Source organism: Pleurodeles waltl, chromosome 3_1 (assembly GCF_031143425.1).
Source record: "Pleurodeles waltl isolate 20211129_DDA chromosome 3_1, aPleWal1.hap1.20221129, whole genome shotgun sequence".
In the NCBI taxonomy this organism is placed as follows: domain Eukaryota; kingdom Metazoa; phylum Chordata; class Amphibia; order Caudata; family Salamandridae; genus Pleurodeles; species Pleurodeles waltl.
Window position 1 is genome coordinate 666,527,960 of NC_090440.1, and position 13,819 is coordinate 666,541,778.

Genomic DNA, 13,819 nt, shown 5'->3' on the forward strand with positions numbered 1-13,819 from the left:
TGAGTACATGAAAAAGGCCAGTAAAAACCTTCAGGCCAGCCAAGAGCTACAGAAGCAATGGCATGATCAGAAGGCTGTTTTGGTTCAGTACCAACCAGGGCAGAAAGTGTGGGTCTTGGAGCCTGTGGCCCCAAGAGCACTCCAAGATAAATGGAGTGGTCCCCACACAATTGTTGAAAAGAAGGGAGAAGTCACCTATTTAGTTGACTTAGGCACTGCCAGGAGTCCCCTTAGGGTGCTCCATGTCAACCGCCTGAAACCCTAATATGACAGGGCTGATCTCACCCTGCTTATGGCAACTGATGAGGGACAGGAAGAAGACAGTGATCCTCTACCTGATCTCTTCTCTTCCACAGAACAAGATGCTCTTGTGGAAGGTGTAGTTTTGGCTGATTGTCTTACTGCTGAGCAGAAAGATAATTGCATAAATCTCCTAGATCAATTCTCTGAACTCTTCTCTACTGTGCCAGGTACCACTTCTTGGTGTGAGCACACTATAGATACTGGAGACAGTTTACCTGTCAAAAGTAAGATCTATAGCCAGCCTGACCATGTCAGGGACTGCATAAAGCAAGAGGTCCAGAAAATGTTAGAACTAGGAGTAGTTGAGCACTCTGACAGTCCATGGGCTTCTCCTGTGGTACTGGTACCAAAACCCCATTCCAAAGATGGAAAGAAGGAAATGCGGTTTTGTGTAGACTATAGAGGTCTCAACTTGGTAACCAAAACTGATGCTCACCCTATACCCAGGGCAGATGAGCTCATAGATACACTGGCATCTGCCAAGTATCTAAGCACTTTTGACTTGACTGCAGGGTATTGGCAGATCAAATTGTCAGAAGATGCTAAACCTAAGACTGCATTTTCAACCATTGGAGGACATTACCAGTTTACTGTAATGCCTTTTGGTTTGAAAAATGCACCTGCCACTTTTCAGAGGTTGGTGAACACAGTCCTGCAAGGGCTGGAAGCTTTCAGTGCAGCATATTTGGACGATATAGCTGTCTTTAGCTCCAACTGGGATGATCACCTGGTCCACCTATGGAAAGTTTTGGAGGCCCTGCAAAAGGCAGGCCTCACTATCAAGGCTTCAAAGTGCCAGATAGGGCAGGGTAAGGTGGTTTATCTGGGACACCTTGTTGGTGGGGAACAGATTGCACCACTACAGGGGAAAATCCAAACAATTATTGATTGGGTTCCCCCTACTACACAGACTCAGGTGAGAGCCTTCCTAGGCCTCACTGGGTATTACAGGAGGTTCATTAAGAACTATGGCTCCATTGCAGCCCCTCTTAATGACCTCACATCCAAGAAAATGCCTAAAAAGGTATTATGGACAGCAAACTGTCAGAAAGCTTTTGAGGAGCTGAAGCAGGCCATGTGCTCTGCACCTGTCCTGAAAAGCCCTTGTTACTCTAAAAAATTCTATGTCCAAACTGATGCATCTGAATTAGGAGTAGGGGCAGTCCTATCACAACTTAATTCTGAGGGCCAGGATCAACCTGTTGCTTTTATTAGTAGGAGGTTGACCCCTAGAGAAAAGCGTTGGTCTGCCATTGAGAGGGAGGCCTTTGCTGTGGTCTGGGCTCTGAAGAAGTTGAGGCCATACCTGTTTGGCACTCACTTCATTGTTCAGACAGACCACAAACCTCTACTTTGGCTAAAACAAATGAAAGGTGAAAATCCTAAATTGTTGAGGTGGTCCATATCCCTACAGGGAATGGACTATACAGTGGAACATAGACCTGGGAGTAGCCACTCCAATGCAGATGGACTCTCCAGATATTTCCACTTAGACAATGAAGACTCATCAGGTCATGGCTAGTCTTATTGTCCTTCGTTTGGGGGGGGGTTGTGTAGGAAAGTACCATCTTGCCTGGCATGTTACCCCCATTTTTCACTGTATATATGTTGTTTTAGTTGTATGTGTCACTGGGACCCTGGTAACCCAGGGCCCCAGTGCTCATAAGTGTGCCTGAATGTGTTACCTGTGTAGTGACTAACTGTCTCACTGAGGCTCTGCTAATCAGAACCTCAGTGGTTATGCTCTCTCATTTCTTTCCAAATTGTCACTGACAGGCTAGTGACCATTTTTACCAATTTACATTGGCTTACTGGAACACCCTTATAATTCCCTAGTATATGGTACTGAGGTACCCAGGGTATTGGGGTTCCAGGAGATCCCTATGGGCTGCAGCATTTCTTTTGCCACCCATAGGGAGCTCTGACAATTCTTACACAGGCCTGCCACTGCAGCCTGAGTGAAATAACGTCCACGTTATTTCACAGCCATTTTACACTGCACTTAAGTAACTTATAAGTCACCTATATGTCTAACCTTTACCTGGTAAAGGTTAGGTGCAAAGTTACTTAGTGTGAGGGCACTCTGGCACTAGCCAAGGTGCCCCCACATTGCTCAGAGCCAATTCCCTGAACTTTGTGAGTGCGGGGACACCATTACACGCGTGCACTACATATAGGTCACTACCTATATGTAGCTTCACAATGGTAACTCCGAATATGGCCATGTAACATGTCTAAGATCATGGAATTGTCCCCTCTATGCCATCCTGGCATTGTTGGTACAATTCCATGATCCCAGTGGTCTGTAGCACAGACCCTGGTACTGCCAAACTGCCCTTCCTGGGGTTTCACTGCAGCTGCTGCTGCTGCCAACCCCTCAGACAGGCATCTGCCCTCCTGGGGTCCAGCCAGGCCTGGCCCAGGATGGCAGAACAAAGAACTTCCTCTGAGAGAGGGTGTGACACCCTCTCCCTTTGGAAAATGGAGTGAAGGCAGGGGAGGAGTAGCCTCCCCCAGCCTCTGGAAATGCTTTGTTGAGCACAGAGGTGCCCAATTCTGCATAAGCCAGTCTACACCGGTTCAGGAACCCCTTAGCCCCTGCTCTGGCGCGAAACTGGACAAAGGAAAGGGGAGTGACCACTCCCCTGACCTGCACCTCCCCTGGGAGGTGTCCAGAGCTCCTCCAGTGTGCTCCAGACCTCTGCCATCTTGGAAACAGAGGTGCTGCTGGCACACTGGACTGCTCTGAGTGGCCAGTGCCACCAGGTGACGTCAGAGACTCCTTGTGATAGGCTCCTTCAGGTGTTGCTAGCCTATCCTCTCTCCTAGCCAAACCCTCTTTTCTGGCTATTTAGGGTCTCTGTCTCTGGGGAAACTTTAGATAACGAATGCAAGAGCTCATCCGAGTTCCTCTGCATCTCTCTCTTCACCTTCTGATAAGGAATCGACTGCTGACCGCGCTGGAAGCCTGCAAACCTGCAACATAGTAGCAAAGACGACTACTGCAACTCTGTAACGCTGATCCTGCCGCCTTCTCGACTGTTTTCCTGCTTGTGCATGCTGTGGGGGTAGTCTGCCTCCTCTCTGCACCAGAAGCTCCGAAGAAATCTCCCGTGGGTCGACGGAATCTTCCCCCCGCAACCGCAGGCACCAAAAAGCTGCATTACCGGTCCCTTGGGTCTCCTCTCAGCACGACGAGCGAGGTCCCTCGAATCCAGCGACTCTGTCCAAGTGACCCCCACAGTCCAGTGACTCTTCAGTCCAAGTTTGGTGGAGGTAAGTCCTTGCCTCACCTCGCTGGGCTGCATTGCTGGGAACCACGACTTTTGCAGCTACTCCGGCCCCTGTGCACTTCCGGCGGAAATCCTTTGTGCACAGCCAAGCCTGGGTCCACGGCACTCTAACCTGCATTGCACGACTTTCTAAGTTGGTCTCCGGCGACGTGGGACTCCTTTGTGCAACTTCGGCAAGCACCGTTTCACGCATCCTTGTAGTGCCTGTTTCTGGCACTTCTCCGGGTGCTACCTGCTTCAGAGAGGGCTCCTTGTCTTGCTCGACGTCCCCTCTCTCTGCTGGTCCAATTTGCGACCTCCTGGTCCCTCCTGGGCCTCAGCAGCGTCCAAAAACGCTAACCGCACGATTTGCAGCTAGCAAGGCTTGTTGGCGTTCTTTCGGCGGGAAAACACTTCTGCACAACTCTCCACGGCGAGAGGGATCCGTTCACCAAAGGGGAAGTCTCTAGCCCTTTTTGTTCCTGCAGAAACCTCAGCTTCTTCTGTCCAGTAGAAGCTTCTTTGCACCCGCAGCTGGCATTTCCTGGGCATCTGCCCATCTCCGACTTGCTGTGACTTTTGGACTTGGTCCCCTTGTTCCACAGGTACCCTAGATTGGAAATCCACAGTTGTTGCATTGCTGGTTTGTGTCTTTCCTGCATTATTCCTCTAACACGACTTCTTTGTCCTTAGGGGAACTTTAGTGCACTTTGCATTCACTTTTCAGGGTCTTGGGGAGGGTTATTTTTCTAACTCTCACTATTTTCTAGTAGTCCCAGCGACCCTCTACAAGGTCACATAGGTTTGGGGTCCATTCGTGGTTCGCATTACACTTTTGGAGTATATGGTTTGTGTTGCCCCTATCCCTATGTTTCCCCATTGCATCCTATTGTAACTATACATTGTTTGCACTGTTTTCTAAGACTATACTGCATATTTTTGCTATTGTGTATATATATCTTGTGTATATTTCCTATCCTCTCACTGAGGGTACACTCTAAGATACTTTGGCATATTGTCATAAAAATAAAGTACCTTTATTTTTAGTATAACTGTGTATTGTGTTTTCTTATGATATTGTGCATATGACACTAAGTGGTACTGTAGTAGCTTCACACGTCTCCTAGTTCAGCCTAAGCTGCTCTGCTAAGCTACCATTATCTATCAACCTAAGCTGCTAGACACCCTATACACTAATAAGGGATAACTGGGCCTGGTGCAAGGTGCAAGTACCCCTTGGTACTCACTACAAGCCAGTCCAGCCTCCTACAACCACCATGTCTGTGATTGCTTTTAAATAAAGTAATCCTTTTTTAAATACAGCCTGATTCCCTTAAAAGAAAACAGGATGTGTTTCAAAATAAAAAATGAAAGGTTTTCTTTTCATTTTTAGGTTGAGCGTAAGAGTACAACCTCTTGTACACTTTAAATATACTTCTGTGGGCTTCCATCTATTTCATTTGTCAGTTTAAGTGTCATTAAAAATCTTTGCTTGCTAGTAGTCAGTCATGCCTCTTTGTCCCTCCTTCTTCTGTGTGGGAGCAGGGACCAATTACTGTACAATTGTGCTTTGTTCTGTTTATCTGGGCAGTAGGGGACTTTATTTTTACTCCGTTTCCTGCTTGTGTCCAGGGAAGCTTCCCTTTTCATTTGCAGAGCATTCTTGCTTTGAGTTCAGCTTAGCTGTAAACAAGGCTATACATCAGATTGTTATCTTAGTCACATTTGGTCTCTCTGGGCTCTCTGCATCCTCTCTCAGCTGCCTGACAGCCGCCCTTCCTTAGCTTGGATTTTCTTTACCGAGTGTGCCTGTCTGTGATCCCGATGCGGACAGCAAGGACAGAGGAGTGCTTGTTTACTTAATTACTTGTTCAGTTAATTACTCGTTTTAACTTTGCGAAGGTATTGGAGGCTTTACATGAGTACCAGCTACATTACACAAAGATATATTCATTTTTTGGAGGCTGTCTTTGTCATGCTGGTCACACGTCTACTTCTCTTTCCCTAAGCTCTGCTATTCGAGTATTGAGCACATCCACTTTCCAAAATAGGTCCAGTTTAAGGTAAGTTGCAATTATCAATTATTTTACTGTAGCTCCCAACAGTCTGCTTTTGGCTTCAAGGTGTTACACAATCCGCCACTGCAAGGATGTTTATATTGCTTTTCCGCCATCCTTCCCACTGTCAGCATTTTTTAATTAGTCAGTAATACATCTTCATAGCTACGTCAAAGCATTCAGTGACATTTCACAATTTATTTACAGATCAATTTAGGTAATTTGTGTACGAAGTTAATCATTTTAACCAGAAACTGTTCATTTGTAAATAATGATAGTGTGAAGCTAATCAAATATTGTGTTTCATGTGAAATAGTAGCTGAATTTATGCCATCATCTACATCCAAGTCTAAGAGTTCAGTGCAGTAAGCCAAACTAAGCCTCAATGGATATGTCCCTGTGTCCCCCATGAAAAGGACAAGGAGTTCACATTCAAAACAATAAGTCCCTGTAGATGCCCACAAGGATTAAGTGCTCTCAGATGTGTCTTGTTTCCACACACTGAACCGTCACCTAGTTTACTGCAACCACTGGCATAAATAATTATTCAAAATATATATATTTTTTTCAAATCATACGAAAAAAAGTAATAGACTAATAATATTGCTGGTATGACAGGATCATAGGACATCATGTCAGCATTCTGTGCTGCCTAGTCGCCGTGATTGGACACTGGTTAAAAGAGTAATTTAAATTGATGGGTTTGCAGTTCAACCGATATGCTCAAAATATTGAGCATCTGAAATTCCTCAATAGCGGCTGAAGGACAGTTATCTCATGCTACTGAACAATAAAAATGCAATTTGTTTTAAAATTTTTTTTTGTTCTAGTGATTTTTTAGCTCCACAATTCGAGCATGTCATTAATTCGCTTGCAACAACTGTTTAATATTTAAATCAATAGTCAAAGTCCATTTTACAGCTTAAAAATGCTACAAATGTCAAGTGTAGGGACACTGCAGTCAATTACTTCAAACATCTTCAGAAATGGATTTGCATTAAAATCACCCATTTAAAGCACTGAACCCCAATGCATTTGCAAGAAAATATTGTGGTTTTGGCAGGCCTTAGCATCTGTGTTCATTGTCCAATGGTGACTCCAAGTGAAAAACCAAAGCACTGTACTGTGATAGCACCAGAAAACTGTATTAGAAATACATTCAACTTGTAAAAAACTTGCAATAAACACCCTAAATATCAACTCTCCATATAGGTCTAACCTCTTGAGGATGGCCAAGAATACTGAGGTACAGGGAAATGCAGAAAAACGTAGATCTCCTGTATTTATGTAAATGGAAGTGTCAGACATACTGCCCTCATTTAAATTACTCAACAATGTTTAACGTAAAAGCCACGTTTAAAACATATTATTAAAAACAACCATAGCTATATTTGCTTTTGGGATAAAGGAAATTAATCAAATGCATTTATTTGGCTGTTTTTGATGTCTCTTTTTCACCCATATTCATTAATCATCATTCTTTAGCTTGAATTTCCACTTTACATTTTAATAAAAACAATATCCCTGTGCCTGCTGAAATTCATTTGCAACAGGCCTGCCAACATACAGTGCCTCCACGTGCCACATGATAGCAGCAGTTTTCACAATGACATCCAGTGAACTGCCAATATCACATGGTGAACTCAGGGTGAGCTGGAAACCTCTACATGTATTATATTTCTAATACATTTCTGGAGGATCGATAGAGCTAAGTTCACTTTCCGGTTTTATAACCTCACCAAACATAGGGATGTGAGTGTTGCCCACCTCTTGGCCATGCTACCTCCAGCGGCTGTCTACTGCTATGCCAAGGGACTGACACACTCTAACCTCCACCTACTCTCCTGGCCATGACCCTCCCTCACAAGACCCTACCTCCTCTCTCAGACAGTGAAAATCTGGCAGGTGTTGGTGGCCCATGTGTCCACTGGAAGCAATTTCTTTGCCGATCCACATGAGTGAAACTCATGTGTCTGGGGCAATATTGTTAATGGGCAGTGAAAATGCATTTACATTTTTTTGATTTTCAGAAACAAACATCCAGGGAGACGTTTGTTTCTGAAAACCGAAAGAGGAAATAATCTGGAGCTTTCTTCCATAGTTTGTGTCGGAGGAGAGCGGTGCCGCTGTTTGGCAAGAACAGGAAAAATGAATTTTTGGGGGGGAATTGTGTTAGCCAGCCAGCAACTCCGATGGTGGGGTGGTGAAAGTTGTATTCTATTGGAATTAGCATGGCAGATTTAAATTAGGAAAATAAATGGCAATATTTTCATTTTTGGCTGCAGATAGAGGAAGAAGGTAAATGGAGGTACTTTAGTTATATGCAGGGCCACTGGAATTATGTGGCAGGAAAGACCAAATTATGAGGCAGGATGGACCAATTTATGTGGCAAGTAAAGTCCAGTTATGAATTTACAACGCAGCTCTAGCTCAAGCAAATGAGAGACCTATTGCATTGCAAATGCGTATTCAAGAGTAGGCGGTGGTCCATTGAAACACTGTCTGCTCTTAAAATGTTTTTACAAACATTCTCCAAGGGCACGGGGTCCCTTGGGGATCCCTTTTCATTTGTGAATGGGTTACCATGGACTTGAAGTTGGTGGTAAAGTGGGAACGTTTTGTGAGTGCATTTTGGTTTCAAAGCATTCACACATACCAGTGCGAATCGGTATTAGGAAGGGATGCCCTAAACACGTCCCATCCTAATACTGAATCGCAAACCCAATTTGCGATTCAGTAATAGATTACCGAATAGCAAATTAAAGAATATTTTGCAAATCTGAGAATCAGACCATTTGAGACCTCAAAAAAGCTTTTTACATCCGGCCATTGGTTCCTTCTTCGATGCTCGATGTCTCTGGAGCCAGGTAATTAATTCTGTCTTTTGAACTAGTGAGCACTGAAAACATTCTGACTGTGTCTGAGTTTCTGTGGCAATAGCTGTTACCATAGGGACAGAAACCCAAAAACCCATGAACTTTGAAAACTGCTAGGGAGTATAAAAATCCAAACCTTTATGACCCAGGCCTAGCACTTGTGTGGGCAGAGACCAAGCTGCGGCCTAGCGGAAGGCAGCGTCTTCTCTAGACTGCTCTCAGCAGATGACCAGAGGAGAGGTTTTCTCTCCTCTCTAGACTCAGACTGTTCTCAGCAGATTCCCTGAAGAGAGGGTGTCCATCTTCTCTAGACTTCTAGACTTCTCTCAGCAAATGCCCAGAGACAGTGGTGAAACACAAGATGATGGGGCAGCGAGGCGGCCATGATACTCCCTAATCACAGATGTTGAGAGGTTTTGAGATGAATGAGGGGGGCGGAGGTTCTCCGGGGGCCTGTATCCCGCACCTGCCCTGAGGAGAGGGACTCTTTCTTCTCTGGACTGCCCCAGTAGAAGCCTCGAGGGTAGATTTTCAAGTTGCTGCTCCCAGAGGTCTGTCCCCTTTCACTAGGTCTGCAAGTGATCCAAAGCTTTAGTAGTGGACCTGTTCGCCTTCCGGGGACCAGCCCTTTTCATTTTCTAGTTATTGAAGGAGTGGGAACTTGGCATGCAGGCAGGCGCAAGTACAACCCCTGCGTCGTGCAGCTGTTGTTTACTCCTCCCCTCACTCTGAGAAACATGCCCAGGATCAGGAAGGAAGAATATCTGTGATCTTGGTAGTCTCCATGTAACCAACTTAGCTCCAATTCCTCTTGCTCCAAAAATTATCTGTGAACCATAGACTGGAGTTTCCTCTGTCTCTAGCCCCACCTTTGGGGCTATTCATGTGCAGCATATTTTCAGCATATTATCTACTGAGTAGATAGCTTATAAAAAAAGGATAAGCAACTTGAGGTGGTTCTCGATCTTCTAGCTTCCCTGTCCTGTTAACTTCGAAGCTACATGAGTCATTGAAGTTTCAGTTTTAAATCTTTTAGGATCCTTGATTTCTTGAGGGAAGGTTTCATGATGAGTTCAGCAGAGTTCTCCTTATGGGCCATGCCAGTAGCGCTAAGGGCCATTGGAAAACCCAGGGTTGAAAGTGATGTGAAGAATTACGCCTCTGACCTGTTGCACACATTTAAACTTTCTTACCTAGAGAGAGAGAGACACCTCTTCCTCACCACAATATGCCTCTGGTGTTTAACCTACTGCAGTTGTTGCTGTCACATCTGTCCACGCTCTTCAATGCAGGGAGCTGATCCTATGCCTTCTTCCAGAGGGCTTGGTTCTCAGATCATGCCCTACTGTTCTTCCATAGGCCCTTTTTTCCTGACCTACGTTTGTGTCAGCATCAGGATTCTTAAGCTCGTTCTCTCAACAGATCACTTCTCTTCCTTTTGGACAAATCAACTCTTCTCAAATTCCTTGGACGCCAAACTTTAATATTAACAGCATTATGAACAGTTTCACCAACTCCCTGGACTCAGTGTATTTCGATCAGTGTCTAGCACCAACAGAATTATGAATCCCGACAAAACGACCAATACTCACACCCACCTTCTTTATGGATTTTTTTATATCAAGGTCACACTGAATTTTAGCAGTTTTCTTTATTTCAGCTTTCCGCCAATCATTCTTTATATACATTTTAACCGAACCCTCTTGTCCGTTAATCCAGCCTGGCATCAATTTGGAATCAGGAATGCACCCATGAAACAATTTAAATGGTGTTTTCTTGGTGGTCGTATGTGGAGACAACAGATAAACCTCTAGGCGTTCCTGAAGAACTGTCTTCCAAACTCAGTAATTGATCTCTGCCAGTTTTAAACCTTCCTTGAGAGTCCTACTGAGGGCTCAGTCATTCCATTTGTCTCAGGATGATGTAAGGAGCAGTTCTAGGGATGTTTTCCACAATACCTCAAACACTCCTCCATTTCTCGGGAACACAGTGGCACGTCTTTATCGGTCAATACAGTTTTGGGAAACGCCCTATGTATCAACAAACCTGATCATTGTACTTGCTATTATGTCCACAACACAGGTCACCTCTGGTGACAGAGAGAACATACTCATTGCCACCCCAAGGAAGTGTGTGAATACTTCCATCTTCAGTGAGCTCACAAAAAAACACAGCAATTTCCTCACAAGACCAGGCCTGTACTAGGGAAGCAAAAGCAGCTCTGGCAAACATTGTCAAACCAGCCCTACTCGGGCTATCTCTCTCGTTCCATCCATTCTCCCTCTCTCCTGTCCTCTCTCTCCTTCCTCTCAGATCACATTCTCTCCACCATCCCTCTTTCGTTGTCTTTTGCAGCCTCCCCGGGCCTGCTGCAAGTAATTTCGCAGAGCTGGATAAAGTGACAGAGGCACCGGGAGCGGCTCTGTGCTTCCAAAACCAGCATCCAACGGCGTCAGCCTACATGGGGAAATGCCATGTGGAATAAAAGGCTTGTCTGGCCCAGCCCAAAGCCCACTGGATTGCCCACGCACCATGGAGGGAACACACTTCGTATGTATGTTTTCACTAGCCTCGCAATCAGACTAGGTCGTGATGACCCTTTCCACCACCAGATCGAAACTTGGCCACAAGAAAACTTCACATAGCTGCTCTTTGGACTTAACAATACCAAGATAATCTTCATGCTTAATAACTCTACCTCTGAGCGAACCCAATACCAAAAGCCTTTCTTTTGTGACAGATCTTACCTCATATTCCAAAATCCCGCAAGCCTCGCATTCAAAAGCTTCTTCTCCGCCTAACCATCCGTAGGAGACAGCAGAGCACATGACCAAAACACAATTTTCAGTCCTCCCTCCATTCTTCTTTGTGTGAGCACACTTATTTATTGATCCAGATATCACCCTCCTCAGGTTCATCCTCAGACAAAGAGACAGATACAATTCAAAACAAACCACCAGATGCACAATTCTTCAGACCAGGTAAATATATCACAGAGAAAGTGTACCCTTGCAACCCTGCCACCCTTTCATAATTCTGGCAGAGACCTTTCTTGGTAAGCATTTGCGTCGACGGTTCATGATCAGATGTGATCGTGAAAGTGCTGCCTTATAAAAAAATACCAAATTTTTTAACAGTCCAACTGACTGTAAACATTTCCTTGATGACGAGTAGTTCGTTTCTAGATGAATAGGTGAAAACTTTCACTCCACAGGCAGGCAGTAAGGGTACTCTGGAATACTGTGGAGTCAATACCCCAGCAGGGTTCTAGAATATACAAGAACAGAATACAGGGGACAGTAATGGACAAAACACACCTGTCTCTAGCATAGAGTAGATGTCTCTCTCTTACACTGGGATAATATCAGTGCAGGTCTCTAGCACCAACTGGATGTCTTGCCTTTACAATAGTATATGGGCTTGGCCATGATTGGATGACTGTCCACCCTAAGTTACTGTCACTGCCTCTCCTCCACACTGATACGCTGACACCGACATGACTGGATGTACCCTTCTCACACTAGGTTAAGGATACTATCTCTAGCATAAACCAGATGTCTCTCGCTTACACTAGTACACGGAAAGTGGATGTCACTAGCAAAAGATGAATGTCACTCCCTTCCACAGGGATACTAAAAGTGCTCCACCAGTGCTGACCAGATTTCTCTCTCATACATTGGTTTACTGACAGAGCCCATTCCTCGCAAGAACTGGACACCCCCCAGCACACTGGCAGTGCCTGTCACATAGGTATACATTTTAATAGTAAATTGGGAGGGTCAGAGGGGAATGGCTGGAAAATGAAGAATAACTACTTAATAACAGACATAGGCCCCCATTATGACATTGGGGGTAAATCCTGCTTAGCGCCGCGGTGATGGCCACCAACATACTGTTGCAGAGGCGAACATCCATTTGCCATATTATGACACACACACACTAAACCGACAGAATACTGCCACAAACACAAACCGCCAGACCAAAGGTAAGTGTTAAAGTGTTGGTACAAACACCCACACCGTCATGCCTACAAAACAACACCCTCCACATAATGACCCACAAATCACCATGGCGGACATTCAACGGTGGTAAACCATTAGCGGTACTCACTGGCGCGGTCAAAATGGCCACCCAAACACAAAACAACAGAACATTGGCCAATACCAAAAACACACACCTAACATTAATACACGCATCATACCCACCCACCCACAGCACTATAAAACACCCACCCACATTACCCACAACCCTTTTACGAACATGAAAAATAGCCAACAGACAGACACGCAAATCACAGAGACAACTACACACACCACAAACACCGATCCATCCGTCACGCATTCCACACCCCAACACATTATTCAACCCCCACTGCACAACACCCATGTCCCCACAAAGACACCCCGTTTCACAGATGAGGAGTTGGGGGTCATGGTGGAGGAAATAGTTAGGGTAGAGCCACAGCTGTTTGGAGCACAGGTACAGCAAATATCCATTACAAGGAAGATGGAGCTATGGCGGAGAATTGTGGATCGGGTGAACGCCGTGGGACAGCATCCAAGAACATGGGACAACATCAGGAAGAGTTGGAACAACCTACGGGAGAAGGTACATTCCATGGCAGCAAGGCACCAGCTCGCCATCCATAGAACTGGCAGTGACCCCACCTCCTCCCCCACAGCTGACAGCATGGGAGGGGCAAATCTTGGCAATACTGCATCCTGAGGGACTCACTGGAGTAGCCGGAGGACTGGACACTGGTGAGTCAATATTTACGACCTATCACCCCCAATACCTGCATGCCATCTCACCCCCTCACCCTGACTCCCATCATTCCACTCCATCCCATATATTGCACCTACACATATGATAAACCACAATCCCAAGCCCTGCATGCCATACCCACTGCATGTGCAGCCCTCCCAGCCCTGCATGTACATCTATCACCTATGCATGCACAGCATGGAGAACTAACAATCCCACAATACATCACCATACACAAACAAAGGTGGCAGGGTAACAGCAACGATATAGGGTAAGCAAGGGATGTACAATATGTCACAGACATGAAGCATAATACATCACTTACATCCCCGCAGGTGCTCCAGCCAATCCCAGCGGCGAGGAGGTGCCACAGCTATTCAGTCCCCCAACAGAAGATGCCCCCCAGTGATGACAGTAACTCTGGACATCTGTGTCTTGATGAACTTCCGGGCCCATCAGGGACCACTGGTCAGTCGGCCGCCCCAGCCTACACCCAGTCCACCACAGAGCCTCCCCCCTCAGTATCCAACACCACAGCACCCACCCA